The following is a 16,502-nucleotide window of genomic DNA, read 5'->3' on the forward strand; positions in this document are numbered from 1 at the left end:
CCGCTCCGCCCGTGCCTCCCGCGCGTTCCTATCCGTCGCCTCCTGAAGGTCGGCACGGGGGTCCACGCGGCGGGTGGTGCTTCCAGAGCCCCTCGGCGACTCAACGACGGAGGCGGCAGCCGCCCGCTCAAGCGACAACGGAGCTCTGATCGTTGGAGAAAAAGACAAGGGTTCAGGAACCACCAGAGAAAAGAAAGAAAAAGAGTATACGAAAGAAAGTAAACTTACGCCGACACGGTCTGCGGTTGCTTCACCGTCTTGCGAAAGCGAGCCGCCTTCGCGGCCGCCTCCTCCCGCCTGGTGGCTGCCGCCCCGCCCCTGGGTTTCTTCGTCCGGCTACCGAACAAACCCTAGGCGGCGCGACGCCTTTGACCTCCGCCCCGAGCAGGCGGTGCAGCGGAGGAACCCGCGCCGCGTCCAGACGCCGGCTGGCGGCGCGGGGCGACTTCGGCCTACTCGTCGTCCCGCCAGTCGTCGAAGGTGACTCCGAGCCCGGAGCCGCCTGCTTCGCCGCCAGCTTGGCCACCGCCTGGCTCGACGTCGTCGTCCATACCGCCGCCGCTAGGTCGGGGTCCTCCAGATCGTGTTCGGTCCGGTCGGGGACAAATCGGTGCTCCGAGTCTGACCCGCCGGCCGGCCGAAGCAGAGGGAAAAATCTCAAGTTGGCGCGTCTTTCTTTCTTCCTTTCCCTTATGTTGGGTTTTCCGTTTCCGAAGACTAGTAAAATAGGCGGATTCTGGAACCCGCCAAAGCTGAAAAAAACCAGAGGTTATTTGGATTCCTCGGAAACCCCCGCCTCTCTGTCGAAAAGCAAACCGACTAAGTTAGAGTCGGCTAAGAGGGACTCGGCAACGAAGCAAAGAGAGAGAGAAAGAGACAAGGAGAACATACCGTAGGCGGCGGATTGGCTCGGCTATACGGTTCCTTGCCGAACTGCCACTCTTCGGTGAGTTTGCAGTTCGCAAGGTAGTTCACCATATAGGCGACCTCCTCGCGCGGCATATCCTTGGTACACATTCGGCTCGGATCGAGCTGGCCGCTCATCTGACAGATCAGATGAGGCCGGCTCTGGAGCGGAAGAATCCGGCGCGTGACGAACGCGGCCAGAAGGTCGGGCCCCGTCAAGCCCTCTGCCTGGGTCAGCTCCCGCACTCGGGTGACGGCGGCGGACCCGGCCGGCGTCAGAGTCACGGCCCGGAAGGACCACTGGGGCCGCCTGCCCTCCGGTGGGCCGTCTACGTAAGCCGGCAGGTTGATGTAGTCGCCCCGCGGAGCGATGTTCCGTACGTAGAAGTACGATTTTTGCCACTTCTTCACCGATTGGATCAGCGTGATGACGGGGAAGGGGTTGTCGGCGACCGATCTCCGCGACGCAATGAAGGCGCCAGTCTGAGCCGGCACGCCCCGCATGCGCGTGCCCAGCTTTGACTGGAAGAACTCCCCCCAGAGCTCAAGGGTGAGGAGGACGCCGAGGTAGCCCTCGCAGAGGGTGACGAAGGCGGACAGCAGCACCACCGCGTTTGGGGTGAGATGGTGCGGCTGGAGCTGATAGAAGTCGAGACAGGAGCGGAAGAAGGCGCTCGCTGGCAGGCCGATGCCGCGCAAGAAGTGCGAGCGGAAGACCACCCGCTCGCCCTCCCGCGGCTCCGGCGTGATTTCCTTCGCCGGCGCGAGGCGGACCTCCACCTTGTCCGCGGCCGGCAGCCGCCGAGTCTTGCGGAGGAACTCGACGTGGTCTTCGTGCACATTGGAGCCATCCCAATCCCCGCCAAACTGCTCCATGGCGGGAGGCATGGCAGAAAACTAGCGCTGCGGCGGAGGAGCGTGCGGTGGAAGAGCGCGGCGGCGAGGCGCTGTTACAAGAAACGGCGAGCGAAGAAGATGGTGGAAGTAGGAGGAGCGTGCGAGGGCCTGCCGCCCTCCACCTCCCCCTACTTATAGCTTCGCGAGGCGAGGCCGAAGAGGCCGGACATAGGGGGGGAGACGTGGGATTAACTGCACCCATTCCCCCCACGCCCCGCGATTATTGCGCCCTAAAGGCGAGCCGAAACTGCCGCAAGGAGACGTGCAGGCGGTTTCGGGATACAGAGAATCCGCGCCTGGGCCCGGGCGCGGACGTGGCGGGCCCCCGCCCTGCGGCGACGTCCCGTCACCCGCGTGGGCTGGCAGGCTTTCTGGCCGAGGGAGGCCACGTGGTTCGCAGACGGCAAGTGGCCGGCCCGCGGCCCGGAGCACACGCTAGCGAGCTCCCGCCCTCCGACTCCGGAGTTTTCGACCAAGGCGGCGCGCCTAACTAAAGCCGGCTCCCAGCTGCCGACTTGTCAAGATAGGAAGCTGATCGAGCTTCTCAACCCCTACTCTACCTCGAAGCCCAATCAGCTTCGGGGACTACTGTCGGAGTAAATGGCCACGGGTAGCCTAACCGACTGCCCCTGGTTCTTCTGAAAAAATTATCAGGCCTTCGGGCCTCCAAGCACTCCAAGCATTGGGCCGCCTTCCCTGGCCGGCTACCTCTGAAGCCGACTCCCGGAAGGCGACCCAGCCTCAACGACCTCTCCCCAGGACAACTACGGGGTGGCCGACTCAAGGGAGCCGGCCAAGAAGAGCGCCGACTCCAAGCAGTCGGCCGAGATCACAACCACCAAAGCTACACCCACATAACGGTGACAAGACGGGGTGTGGCCACAGTGCGGCCCACTACCCCCGTGGCCCGAGGCAGGCATGGCCACAGGAGGCCGTACGGGACGACCGTCTCCTGTTCGGCACGGCACTGTAGCCATGCCAGCCTCAACGTCATCCACGACCGACTCCTGTACGGCCCGCGGGCGGCGGGCCCCTTCCGCCAGAGAGAGGCGCGGAGGCGGCCCGGCCTCCCCCAGTCGGCCAAGGGCGTAGCCGGCCCCCAGAAGCCGGCAACCCCCTTCCTCGAAGCAAGAGCCCCATTAAGGAGACAAGACGAGGTAAGGCTACAGTAAGAGCCCCCGAGGCGGCCCACTGTAGCCACGCCTACCTCGACAAAGCCCTCGTCATCAGAGGCGGGCTACAGTAAGCAGCCGCCGACAAGATCCTAGGCGGTGGGGCCGGCCTGTCGACCAAGAAGCCGGCAGCCGGCGGGACCCACCAGTCGGCGGGACCCAACAGCCGGCGGAGAAGCCGGCGAGCGTAGACACTGACGGCTGGGACCAGTGCCCAGCCGGATTACCATTGTATCCCAGGGGGGTAGGCCTATATAAACCCCCTGGAGCACCCATGCAAAGGGTTGGCTTCTAAGCATAGCACACACACACCGTAGATAGAGAGAAGCAAGAACTAGCTTTGTTCTTCTTCTCCCTTGATCCCAACAGCTCTAGGAGCGATTGTAGCTACCCATTCTCGATCTAGTGATCATGCGGAGACCCCGCAGAGCAGGACTAGGGGTGTTATCTCCTCGGAGAGCCCCGAACCTGGGTAAGATCCGCCGGCGTGCATGTCTTCGCCTCATCCCGTTTCCAGGCACCGGCGATGTCTTATTGGCACCCACAATGATAAGCCATCCGTTGGCATATGTCGCACCAACCACCCGACAATCTGGGGTTCCTATTCTTCACAGATGGTGTCATGATGACATTCACCTGAAGACTTTCAAGGCACCTTTTTGGAACCCAGATTCTTTTCATTGGGGGACCATTCCTGCAGTTAGTGCCAACATATCTAGCAAATACTTCACCATTCTGATTTTTGAACAGTTTATAGTTGGAGTCAAATGACTCATCAGAAGAATGAGGTGATTCACATGTAAAGCCAGATAAATTAGATGGATCTACTAGAGGTCCCTTTGCAGCAACCCATGAGGTTTTGGGATACTGCTCAGGCTTCCAGTATGTCCCATCAGCACTGAGTTTCCTCTCAAAGGCAATACCCTCTTTCCTAGGGTTCCTGTTGAGGATCTGCTTTTTAAGCACATCACAAAGAGTCTGATGCCCTTTGAGGCTTTTGTACATGCCTGTCATATACAATTCCTTCAGCCCTGCATTGTCAGTGATACTAGCGATGTCCTCAGATGATGAATTAGTGATAGCAGAGGCAGTTGAAGAAATTGTAACATTAGAAGCATTTGAACATTCAGGTTTGTTGAATGCACTTCAAACATGGGGGAATGAATTCTTCCTGAGCAGCGCTGATTTGTTGAGCAAGTAATGAATCACTCTCCTTCTGAAGATCTTCATAACTCACCCTTATCTTTTCAAGATCTTGCTTTCTTTGAAGAAATTTATAAGAAAGCTTCTCATGATCAGATAAGAGAGTGTTATGATGACTTTGAAGGTTGTCAAACTTAGACTGAAGTCTCTGAAGATTTTCAGTCAAGGTTTTAGTGCGATCCATTTCTTCACCCAACATATCATCACTTTTGTCTAGCATATTTTGAACCTTTTCAAAAGCCTTTTGTTGTTTCACAACAATCTTAGCAAGTTTAGAGTAACTAGGCTTGAGGTTTTCATCAGATTCATCCTCACTTGATTCAGAGGAGGGATATTTGAGTACCTTGGCACCCTTTGCCATGAAGCAATAGGTGGGAGCGTAGCCATCATTGTCATCATCAGCCTTGTTGTGGAAGCCATTTTCTTCAGTGTTGAAGATGGACTTGCTGACAAACGCAGTAGCAAGGGCTAGGCTTGCCACACCAGATTGTGACTCTTCAGATGCCTCCTCTTCCTCTTGTTCCTCAGGTTCAACTTCAGAGTCCATTTCCTTGCCAATGAATGCCCGAGCCTTCTTAGAGCTGCTCTTCTTGTGAGATGAAGACTTTGAGGATTTTGATGATGAAGACTTTGAAGATTTCTTCTTCTTCTTTGAGTCATCAGAACTGTAATCCTTGTATTTCTTCTTCTTTGATTCCTTTTCCCACTTAGGACAATCTTGGATGTAGTGACTAGGTTTCTTGAATTTGTGGCATAGCCTCTTCTTGTAGTCACTGGGTGAGGAATCATTGCTCCTTGAGGATTTTCCAAAACGACCACGCCTTGAGAACTTCTGAAATTTCTTTACGAGCAGTGCTAGCTCCTAGCTCAGTTCTTCAGGATCACCAAGGCTGCTACCAGAATCTTCACCTTCAGATTCATAGACGGCTTTGGCCTTCAGGGCACGTGATCTGCCATAGCTCGGACCATAGAGATCTCTCTTCTCAGCAAGCTGGAACTCATGAGTGTTTAGCCTTTCGAGGATATCGGCGGGATCAAGTGACTTGTAATCTCCACGTTCTTGTATCATCAGTGCCAGTGTATCAAATGAGGAATCAAGTGATCTCAGCAATTTCTTCACCACCTCATGGTCGGTGATGTCAGTGGCACCAAGTGCTTGAAGCTCATTTGAGATGTCAGTGAGGCGATCGAAGGTTTGCTGAACTTTTCACCGTCGAGTCTTTTGAAGCGGTTGAAGAGATTGCGAAGAACGTCAACTCGAGAGTCACGTTGAGTTGAGACTCCTTCATTGACCTTGGACAGCCTATCCCATATAAGCTTAGCAGTTTCCAAAACACTCACTCTTCCATACTGTCCTTTGCTCAGATGGCCACATATGATGTTCATCGCTTGAGAATCGAGTTGCTTGAATCTCTTCACATCAGAAGCGTTCAGGGAGGGTGAGACAGTGGGAACGCCATTCTCCACGACGTACCAGAGATCGTTGTCAATTGCCTCAAGATGCATACACATCTTATTCTTCTAGTAGGGGTAGTCCGTCCCATCGAAGGTAGGACACCCTGCAGAGACCTTGATCATACCTGCAGTCGACATAACTAAAACTCCAGGCGGTTAAACCAAAATCACATAGAACAAGGGAGTACCTTGCTCTGATACCAATTGAAAGTGCGTTAAGTCGACTAGAGGGGGGTGAATAGACTTTTTTTATGAATTCTTCGCTGAGAAATTTCAGAGTGAGGAAATTTCTTAGTGAAGAACTACTTGCAGCGGAATAAGTACTCAGATGCAAACATAACAGAACATAAGCATGGTCATCATGACGAAATGAAAAACAAGCACAAAGTACAGAAAGCGTAAACACAGGATAACACAGGATGAAGACAAACAGACTGAAGAAATTGAGCTGAGGAAATTGAGAAAGTCTTCAGTCAAAGTCTTCAAACAGATATGAACAGGCACACAACACAGTAATGAGGAAATGAAAGAGTTGAGAAAATAGAACCAGTAAGCTCGGTGAAGATAATGATTTGGTAGACCAGTTCCAACTAGCGTCTCAGTTGTACGTCTGGTTGGAGCGGCTAGGTATTTAAACCTGAGGACACACAGTCCCAGACACATAGTCCTCACCGTATTCTCCTTGAACTAAGGTCACACAGACCTCGTCCAATCACTCGTGGTAAGTCTTCAGGTGACTTCCAAACCTTCACAAACTCGGTCACTCGGCGATCCACAATTTCCTCTTGGATGCTCTAGACCATGACGCCTAACCGTCTGGAAGAAGTACAGTCTTCAAAGGTAACAAGCGTCGGATCCACGCAGGATCAATCTCTTCAGTGATGCTCAATCACTTTGGGTTTGAAGGTGTTTGGGTTTGGGTTTTCCTCACTTGATGATTTTCGCTCAAAGTCCTCGGAGGATGGGATGCTCTCAAATGACAAGTGTCAGTTTCTAGCGGAGCAGCCAACCAGCTAGTGGTTGTAGGGGGCGGCTATTTATAGCCTAGGGAGCAGCCCGACATGATAAGACATAAATGCCCTTCAATGATATGACTGTTAGGTGGGTAGATATTTTGGGACAGCTGGCGCGTAGCACAGCAACGGTCGGAATTTTGAGTATCAAATTCCTCAGGGCTATCATGTTCCTCACTATGTAGGCAATCCGCACTGGCGAATTCCTAACTCCTCAGTCAGAACAAATTCCTCAGAGACCAGAAGAACTTCGTCTCTGTCACTGAAGAAATTGACTGAACTGTATGAGATTTCCAAAGGCTTCACTCGAAGGGATTGGTAGGTGTAGGATTTTGAGTTGAGCATCACTTGGAAAATTTTCCTTAGTATTTTCTCGACCCCCTTTAACAGTACGGTGTTTCCTATGACTCAAGAAAGAGAAAATGAAACTACAAAAACAAAAATCCTCACGCTTCATGTTCCTCGAATGAATACCAAGTCTTCAAGGTCACACCAATTTCTTCATTTTCAAAGTCTTCAGAATACCAAAGTCTTCAGTCGAAGACATTCATTTTTAGGGGTCGACTTTCTCTGTAAATATCAAACTCCTCATAGACTTATAGACATGTGTACACTCATAAACACATTAGTCCATTAACCTATAAGTCTTCAATACACCAAAATCACTAAGGGGCACTAAATGCACTTACATACATGGATGACTTCCTGGATGGTGCTTCTACACGCTACTGGGTTTAACCAAGTTTCCTCCACTGACATGGAAACTGAGTTGCGGCATCACTTTGCTCATGGGGCGCGCCTGTAGATGTAGGAGGGAGAAGATTTTCACACCCCTCAAGGATTTGTATGTAATTTTCAATCTATTTTTTAGCAACACCAATTACATCGTAGATGTACACTCACACAAGGCCTATTGAAGACCGGGTCTAATTTGCAGAGCTTGAAGATTGACGAAGTCACCACGAGCGCCACGCCATTGATGAAAACGTCACCTTTCATTGAAAGGATAATCCGTATTCATGAGACATCAAAGCGACAAACCTAGAGGTTGATCTTTGGTGTGCTAGGGGTACCAGTAACCTCGTAACCATTTAACCACTATTTTTTGAAGGGATGTTTACCATGATTTTGTATGTTGCTAAATGTGCATACCGCACATGCCACCGCCACGGCACAAGCCTGATCTGGCTCGTGCCTTGTCGGGTGTGCTTCCATTTGGGCACCCATTTAACCACTGTTGGTTCTTAGTTTTCAGTTTTGTAAGTGTTTTTCTTCGGGTCTGGCTACTTAAAAAAATTGCACCGCATTTTAAGTGGCTTCATTACCTGATTAATTACCCGAATTTTTAATGGAGAGGCCTTTTGATTCCAGAAAATGCTGGATGCGTCGCTGCTGCTGCTTTAGTAGTGAAGTTTCTTTCGCTTGTAGGCTCCCGCTTTTCGTTTGTATGATCGGCCGTCTCCATCATTTCATTCCCTGGGCAGGGCAAGGGCTAGCTGGGAACGGGACGGGGTGGGATCTTCAAATACTTTGCTTAAGTGCCTTGCTTTCCTTTCTTCTTCATCAGTGCAATTAGCTTTAGGCCAAAGCGCCTTGCAGTGGGGATGCATGTCTCCTGCCGTGTGCATGTCATGAATAAATGAATGATCACACGTCGTAGCACTATAGTAGTCTAGTACAGGAGATTAGACTATAGTAGAGGTTGGCGGTGGGTCCCACGTGCATGCATGGCCATGGCCAGGGGCCTGCGTGTGGAATTGTATAATCAGCACGTCAAGCATCTGCTTTGGCGCGTCGCCTGTCACGTGGAAAGCGGACCCGATCCCGGAGCGCGCACACAACAGTGTGCGTGTGTGTGTCTACCCTGCTTTGCAAAACCCTTTGCCGAAACAGTATATATACTCTATGTACAGAATGGCATACAGGACTGTGTAGTGTAGATCCGGCCGTGCATCATGGAGAATGAAGCAACTACAAGTCCCTCGAAAAGATGAGAAAAAACACACGGCCTGGCCTGCCTTCAAGCTCGCTCCCTTGTCCACGATGGAGAAGATTCTTTGCTTGGCGAGACAAGTTTTGTGCCTGAGCAAGGCTTCGGTTATCTGCATGGTTATTTGACCGACTTAGTTTATTCTTCTCTTGCTCCCCTTGTTTAATAACAATGCCTACAATGTTGTTTGTGCTCTGAGTCTGGGTAAGCATTTTGCGTTTCCCGTGGCAAGTCGCCGGCCATGTCGGGTCTATATTCTATTTGAACACGGACACCATTTCGCATTCATGGGGGAGTGGAGAGGAGCTGATATATATTTATTCTTGGAAATGCGGTGTTTTTATTAGACGCTGCTGAGTGGTAAGGTCGTGCAGAAGGTTACGAATGGAGAGAGGGGTTGTGCCTGGCTTATGATCGTGGTCAGTAAAGTATGAGACGCTCCGGGCGCAGTCATTCGATCGCGCGTGCTATGAGACACGTAGGCCCCGTTATAATCAAATATTTTACACTGCGGCGACTGGCCAGGCCGCCAGGTTAACTATGCTAATGATGTTCAACCGTCCAGCGACCACGAAGAATACTTTAAAACGGGCGCTACATCGTTGTTGTTTGGCAAGACCGGAAGGACCGATCTTGTTTGGCCCTTCTGTATGCACAGAATCAGAACCAAAAAAAAGAGCAATATGTTCGGACAAATGAGTGGCGCGGGCGCATGCGGAGACGGATGGTTTATCGAGCATCGCTTGTTAAGATGGAACAAAACAGAGCGAGCTCCGTATCACTAAACCTGCATTGATTCTTGCTACACGGTGGTACTATGGCAGCTTGTGTCGGCAGTAGGCCGACGGAACACAGCACACACAAGTGTCGGTGGCCGATCAGGTGGGCTTTGGCTTGTACCGGGAGCCGGGAGGTGTCGCCTTCACTCTTCACCGGACAGCGGACACAGACGTGGCAGCTAGGGATCTGCGAACTCGTGCGAGCGGCTGCATCGATCGGGCTAAAATAGGCACGCCTGGCAGTGGCAGCTTGTGCTGTGCATGCGCGCGGCTGCATCGGTCGGGCTATGTACGCCGCTGGCTGTCGTGGAGTTCCACGCATTTTATATACGCGGATCCAGGGCAATTCTGCTGGCACGGTGGACTAGTAGCACCAGTGGCCGTGAGGGAACCGGAGTTGGATGCCAAGTCGCTGTCTGCTGGTCCGGGCTTGATACTCTTTGAGTTCGGCTCCCGTTCTCTGGATATATACACGTACTCCACGTCTCAAGGCCCCGGGCGTTGTTTAGAGGGACCATTTTCTGCGCCTGGCTCAACAGTGCCGGGTTTTTTCTCATCGTTTTCTTTTAAAGTATGTTTAAAACACATTTTAAAAACCACGAGTGTGTGCTTCCATATGCCAAAACGCCACTCTGGTTAAGTAAGACTATGTTAGTCCAGACGGGTGCATCTATATCTCACTTCACCCCAGACATAATGTAGCCTTGCCTCAAGCGACGCGCTAGTGAGCCGCCCCCTAGCGTGCTCCTTCGTTTCTTTGTTCCTTTGTTTCACTAGTCTTGTTCTGTTTGTTTTTTGCCTTTTCGTTTTCAATTTTATTTATTTTTTATATTTAAAAATATTCTAAATACTTTATAAATACTTACTTATTTTTTTAAAAATCCTCGCACATTTAAAACATGTTCATGCAGTATAACAGAAATGTTTGTGCTGTTTTTGAAAAATGAACGTACCATTTAAAAAATGTTCATTGCATTTTAAAAATGTCCGCTTGCTTATATTTTGTTGCAGAAATTTAATAAAATGTTCATTATTAAAAAAATTATGAATTTGGAACAATTTCATCAGAGAAAGTTAGTGAAATTTGAAAAAAAAACTCATGAATTTGAAAAAAGTTCATGAAAAGTGTGAAAACATTTCACTAGAATTTTCGCAGATTTGAAAAGAAATCATGCAATTTGAACTAAATTGGTTAAGTTATAAAAGTTCACAAATTTGAGCACCGGCAGATCCGCGCGATACGTCCGCCACCTCGATGGTCGTTCGATCTACGCGCGCGCAACTGTCGATCCTGGCACGCGGCTCGGTCGCCTCCCCCCACTCATTAATTCCTGAAACAACGATCGAGTTGCAGAAACAAGCACTTTGTCCCGGCCCCGACAGACCTGCGCCCAACGCGGCGCCGCCCCCAACCACCGCAAAATCAGCCGCCACCGGCATGGGGGGACCTCCATGGCGCACCACATCGCGCGCCAAATGGTGGGATCGGATGCCAATCTAGCTCACCGAGGACCGCTGCTTGGAGAACGGGCGCGTGCCGTTGGGGGGCTTCCGCCGCGAGCTGGATCTTCGACTTGGTTCACAAATCCCTCGGTGGTGTTTCCTGAAGCTCCATCCAGCAGATCCCATCAACAATCTTCGGTGAGATCCTGTTTCTGAAACACTAGCTCTATTCCACTCTGAAACATGAACACCTGTGTGAAAAAACAGAGCAATGAGCCTCCCAAATTTTAGTTGCACATGAGCCTCCATATTTCCTGAAACATTAGCTCTGTTCAACATGTCCTGCCTGTTTGTATCTATGAAACATGAGACTCAGAAAAATTTAGTTGCATTGGTTGATGCCTCTGGTTAATGCCCCTGGTTTCATTGGTTAGTTGCCCTGCTCCAATTTTATGAAACTTGTTAATGCCTCTAGTTTGATATCATTGGGTATGTTGTTTCAGTAAAAAAACACATGGCATGTTTCTATTAATGCCCTGCTCACATTGTGTGATTTGATTGTGCATGTTGCATGTTAATGGGACCCCTGAACATGTAGAATTTCTGTTGGTTTGATTATGTTGCATGTTTCTGTTGGGTACCTGAATTTTTTAAACAAGAAAAAAAATGTTGATTCCATGGAGAGATGAAATGACTGTTGCACAACAACTCTGTTGTAGGAACATGGAACTAAAGGGGAAGGGAGCTATGTCCAAGGCAATTTTTCTGTTGGTGGTGGTGAAGATTCAGAGGGGTTGTTGTTTGCTGAAGATGCAATCCGAGATGATTCAGATGATGGAGATGTTTCGTCGCAACCACTGCCGCCCTATGTTGGGATGGTGTTTGACACAATGGAGGATGCTCGGAAATTCTACAACGACTATGCCTTCAAGTTGGGGTTCGGGACACATATATCTACTTCAAAAGTCACCCAGAAGAGAGGTCAGAAGAAAGAGATGCAATACTGATAAAGAGGGTCTTTGAGTGTGTGCACGCTAGAAAGCCCGTTAAAATGGAAACAAGTAGCACATCAGAGAGCACTGCAACGGAAAACAACAATTCTAGTATGCAGCATAATGTTGTGACATGCATTTTCATCTGGGTTTTGTTTCCAGTACAACAAGTTTTTCATTTGGCTTGGTGTATTCAGGTTAGAGGAAAAATAGCTTGTTTCCTGTTCATGTTAATGTTACAGGAAAAATAGCTTGTTCATGTTACAGGGACATGATGTTCCAGGGATGCATCCATGAAAAAATAGCTAATGTATTAAGGTTACAGGAAAAACATAAATATCACATGAAGGACCTTTCACTTGGTGATGTTACAGGAACATGTATTCATATGTTGATTTTGCTAGAGTATAATATAGATCAAAAGGATCATGTTACAGAGACAGAATGGATATAGAATATTTTGTTGCCATTGAATGATTTATCATGCAACACGTGCTCCCATACACCAAAATGATACACCAGTGTGCAACAAAAAACTTGATATGAAACACACATCAGGAACAGGTAACTACCAATTTATTTATCATGTCTACACTGTATATTGCTGTGCAACACCGGAACATTAGCGACAAATGGTTGCATCGATAAAGCTCCAGCATACAAACAAGAAGAGGGAAAAGGAGGCATGCCCCAGCATGACACATTCTTCTCCAAAAAGCTTTAATTCCATCGACTACTAGAGAGCTCGGTTACAAACATGTCGCACACACATGCACCGAAAAAATAGGCCTAAACTACTAGCTAGGTCTTGTTGCGGTCGACGGTTGACTTCAATCGACGACTTTTTCAGCAGGGCTTGGAACTCATCCTCTAAGCTGAGGGTGTTTTGCGGGTGTTTGAAAAGCTTCGCCGCAATGTACTTCCGGAAGTTGAGCAAGGAGATTGTGTCCTAAGCATACACAACAAGAAAAACACATAATTAGAAACTGCTAGCAAAGGGAAAAGGCACTTTTGCAGAAAAATATGATTTCACAAAGAAATGATTCTAGTGTTGCAGAGTGTTTCTTTACTACTAGTGTTGGAGAGTGTTTTTGTACTACTAATGTTGCATAGGTTGCATGGGTTTCAAAAAAAATGAGTCTGAGTCATACTGTACTAAATGGCTTCAACCCCTTGGAAGTTAAATTCTCCATGTATAGAATAGCAAAGATGCCACAATCAAATCTGCCAGAAAAAAATAGGAAGGAAAAATGAGAACAAAAAAGTCAGATGAAGTTGCGAAAAAATGTAGAGTTGCGAACAAATAAAAGGGGGTTGATACGGGAATGAAGGGTTGTACCGGAAGCATTGGTAGACGACCGCCAATCAGGAATTTCAGTTTACCATCATTCCTCTTATCCTGGTATTTTGTAACTTCCCTCATCACATCAAGCAGAATATGCTCGTACCACTCGTACTTATGACAGCACTCATGTCTCGTAACGTGTGGAGATTGTGACACCCCCGATTCGACCGTACACTAATCATACACGCAAATGTGTACGATCAAGATCAGGGACTCACGGGAAGATATCACAACACAATTCTAGACACAAATTAAAATAATACAAGCTTTATATTACAAGCCATGGGCCTCGAGGGCTCGAATACAAGCTCGATACACAAGAGTCAGCGGAAGCAACAATATCTGAGTACAGACATAAGTTAAACAAGGATGCCTTAAGAAGGCTAGCACAAAAGCAACGCGATCGAAGAGGCAAGGCCTCCTCCCTGGGACCTCCTAACTACTCCTGGTCGTCGACGGTCTCCATGTAGTAGTAGGCACCCTCGGGGTGGTAGCAGTAGTCGTCGGGGGTGGCATCTAACTCCTAGGGGCCACCATCTGGTTGCATCAACCGGAAAGAAGAAGGAAGGAGGAAAAGGGGTAGCAAAGCAACCGTGAGTACTCATCCAAAGTACTCGCAAGCATCAGATCTAAACTAAGTATGCATTGGTATCAAATGAAAGGGTTGTATCTGTGGACTGAACTACAGAATGCCAGAATAGAGGGGAAGGCCTAGCCTATCGAAGACTAGCATCTTCAAGCAGCTCCAAGCATCTTGCAGCATGTAGAAGAGTAAAGAATAACATTTTATAATTAACAAACATGTTGTAGAATTAATGCCCAGAGATCCTTCCTCGACTCCCTGCGAGAAAGCAATCCGGAGCCACATATCCATCACATATCTCAAGTATCCATTTCTAGTTATATAAGATCCGGATACAAGTCTGAACGTCCATTACCGTGGACACGGTATTCGAATATATATCTTCCCTGCAGCGGTGCACCACGTTTTCCAACACGCCCGATCACTCTGGCCGGACACACCTTTCTGGGGTCAATGCCCGGCCTCGGAAGATCAACACGTCGCAACCCTACCTAGGCTCAGCAGAGAGGTCCCCGCCGGTCTACATCCTAAGCACTCCGGGGTCTGGGCCCATCGCCCGTTGCACTCCGGGTCGTTGCGAGCAGGGCGGACCAGGCTCCACCACTACAGGATGGTGCCGGCTCAGCCGTGCCGCAATGCTGAACTAGACGTCTGACAAAGCTTCGGCTGATACTGTGACGTCAAGGACTATACTATTCTCGCGTGGTGGTTAGTGCGTAAAGGCCAGAGGCCAATTCAGAACAAATACCCAAACCTGTTAGTGCATTAACAATGAAAAGTAGTGACGGCTGTCGGGACAAGTCTGGAGCTATCACCCCCTCCTGGGTGATACCGCTAAACAGCCAGCCGCCACCGTCACATCGCACGGGTGCTCTCCGGGCCTGCCCGGCTTTCACAACGGTCTCAAGTAAAGTCAAGGTAACTGTGTGTCCAGACATCAAGGGGAAAACCCGAGGAATCACCCCCGGTGGATTCCACTCAATGTAACCATCAAGGTGAACGTAAGAGGGACCACCCTCGAGGTTCACACTTGAGGTGTTGAACGACAGAGCCGTATCGGGAATGGTGAAAGAGGAAATCACCCTCGATGACCACGACCGAATAGCTATACTACAGAATTATAATCAAGAGTGCGTTATGAGGGATCACCGTCGACACTCGATAGTAGCTCTGCAGAGTCGAACAACAAAAGGGGCGTGATGTGATGTGAAGTGTGGGGCTCTGGTCGTCGATCACGTTGATCGAGTCGTCGATGATGAAGCAGGGGCAACAAGGACAAGGTGGAGGTCACTGATGGATCACTAACCAACCTATACTAAGCAGTTTAGGATAAGCAGGTAGGTAACAATAGCAGATACAAAAGCAGGCTATGCATCAGAATAGGAGCAATCAATAACAGTAGCAAAATCTAATGCAAGCATGAGAGAATGGAATGGGCGATATCGGGATGATCAAAGGGGGGCTTGCCTGGTTGCTCAGACAAGAAGAAGGAGTCGTCGTCGACGTAGTCGATCACAGCGGCATCGGCAGCCGTCACGGGGTCTACCGAAGAGAAGAGGGGGGAAGAAACAGTAAATACATAGCAAGCAAGTGCATAACAGGACAACGGGTAGAGCTAGACGTGTTCTAACGTAGCGTTAGGCGATACTGGCGAAGGGGGAAAACATCCGGGGAAGTTTTCCCGGTTCCAGACCTGTGTCAGACAGATGACCGCAGGGGGAATGTTCCATTGTCAGATAGTTAGAGGCATCTGACAGGTAAACGGGCTGCGTATTCGGATTCGTCTCGTCGTTCGGAGCAACTTTCATGTATAAAACTTTTTCATCCGAGTTACGGATTATTTTCTACGATTTCTCAAAGATTTAAACAATATTCTGAAATTATCCTAATTCGAAATTAAATAATAAATTGCTACGTGTACCCAGCTCTGCGTACACAGAAGGGTACCAGAGGCTGACAGGTGGGCCAGGGGGTCCTAGTTGACCAGTCAACGTTTGATTGGTCAACAGAGGGTGGGCCCCCTGTCATAGGCTAGGTCTAGTTAATTAATTCCCAGGTCTAACTAATCTAGTGATTAGGCTAATTAATCCCTAGTTAATTAAGTTAATTAGCTTTTTAATTAATTATTTAACTAATTAATTAATTGTTTTTTTAAATTTTTTCCTTTTTTTAGAAAAGGAGGCGTGGGGCCTACTGGGCAGTGGCCCAGAGCCATAGCGGGCGGGTACCGGGCGCTAACGCCTACGCCCGAGGGGCGGTACGCCCGGGTGCGGGGCGAGGTCGCCGGGCGCGGCCTCTGGCGAGGCTAGGCGAGGCGGGGGGTCAGGGCGCCGGAGCGGCGAGCTACGCGGCGGCGGGTGGCTGTAGCAGGAGGCGCGGGGCGGAGGTGAGTCGGGCGGCGAGCGGGTACGAGGGTGGCCGTGTAGGTGCGGGACGGGGGGAGCTCGCGGGGCCCCATACAGCAGCGGGGCACCGCCGGGCAGTGGTGGCTGGTGGCGGCGCCGCGTCGGCGATGCGATGGACGGGCGCGGTCGCGGCAGAGCAAGTGCAGCAGCAGGGCGCCGGCTGGTCGTGGGGAGCGTCGACGGGCACGGGGTGCGGCGGCAGGAGCAGCGGGGCTGCGGCGAGGAACGCGGGTGAGCGAGGCGGGTGATGTGGGGAGGAGCTGGGCGCGGCGAGCGGACGCGGGGCACGGGAGGCACAACGGGCGGGCGCGAACGGCGT

The 16,502-nt window shown here is 50.0% G+C and overlaps 1 long non-coding RNA gene and 1 pseudogene across 1 annotated transcript; both read right to left on the minus strand.

Moving 5' to 3' along the window:
• Positions 1 to 3,621: 3,621 nt before the first annotated feature.
• On the minus strand, positions 3,622 to 5,247 carry LOC141021939 (uncharacterized; annotated as a pseudogene).
• Positions 5,248 to 12,414: 7,167 nt separating this feature from the next.
• Positions 12,415 to 13,337, minus strand: LOC109751318 (uncharacterized). The gene is made up of 3 exons (XR_002230089.3): positions 13,190 to 13,337; positions 13,002 to 13,074; positions 12,415 to 12,799 (listed from the first exon to the last, which is right to left on the minus strand). It is a non-coding gene; the product is annotated as an uncharacterized lncRNA (long non-coding RNA).
• Positions 13,338 to 16,502: the final 3,165 nt, after the last annotated feature.

The sequence above is a fragment of the Aegilops tauschii genome, chromosome 4 (genome assembly GCF_002575655.3).
Source record: "Aegilops tauschii subsp. strangulata cultivar AL8/78 chromosome 4, Aet v6.0, whole genome shotgun sequence".
Taxonomy (NCBI): Eukaryota; Viridiplantae; Streptophyta; class Magnoliopsida; order Poales; family Poaceae; genus Aegilops; species Aegilops tauschii.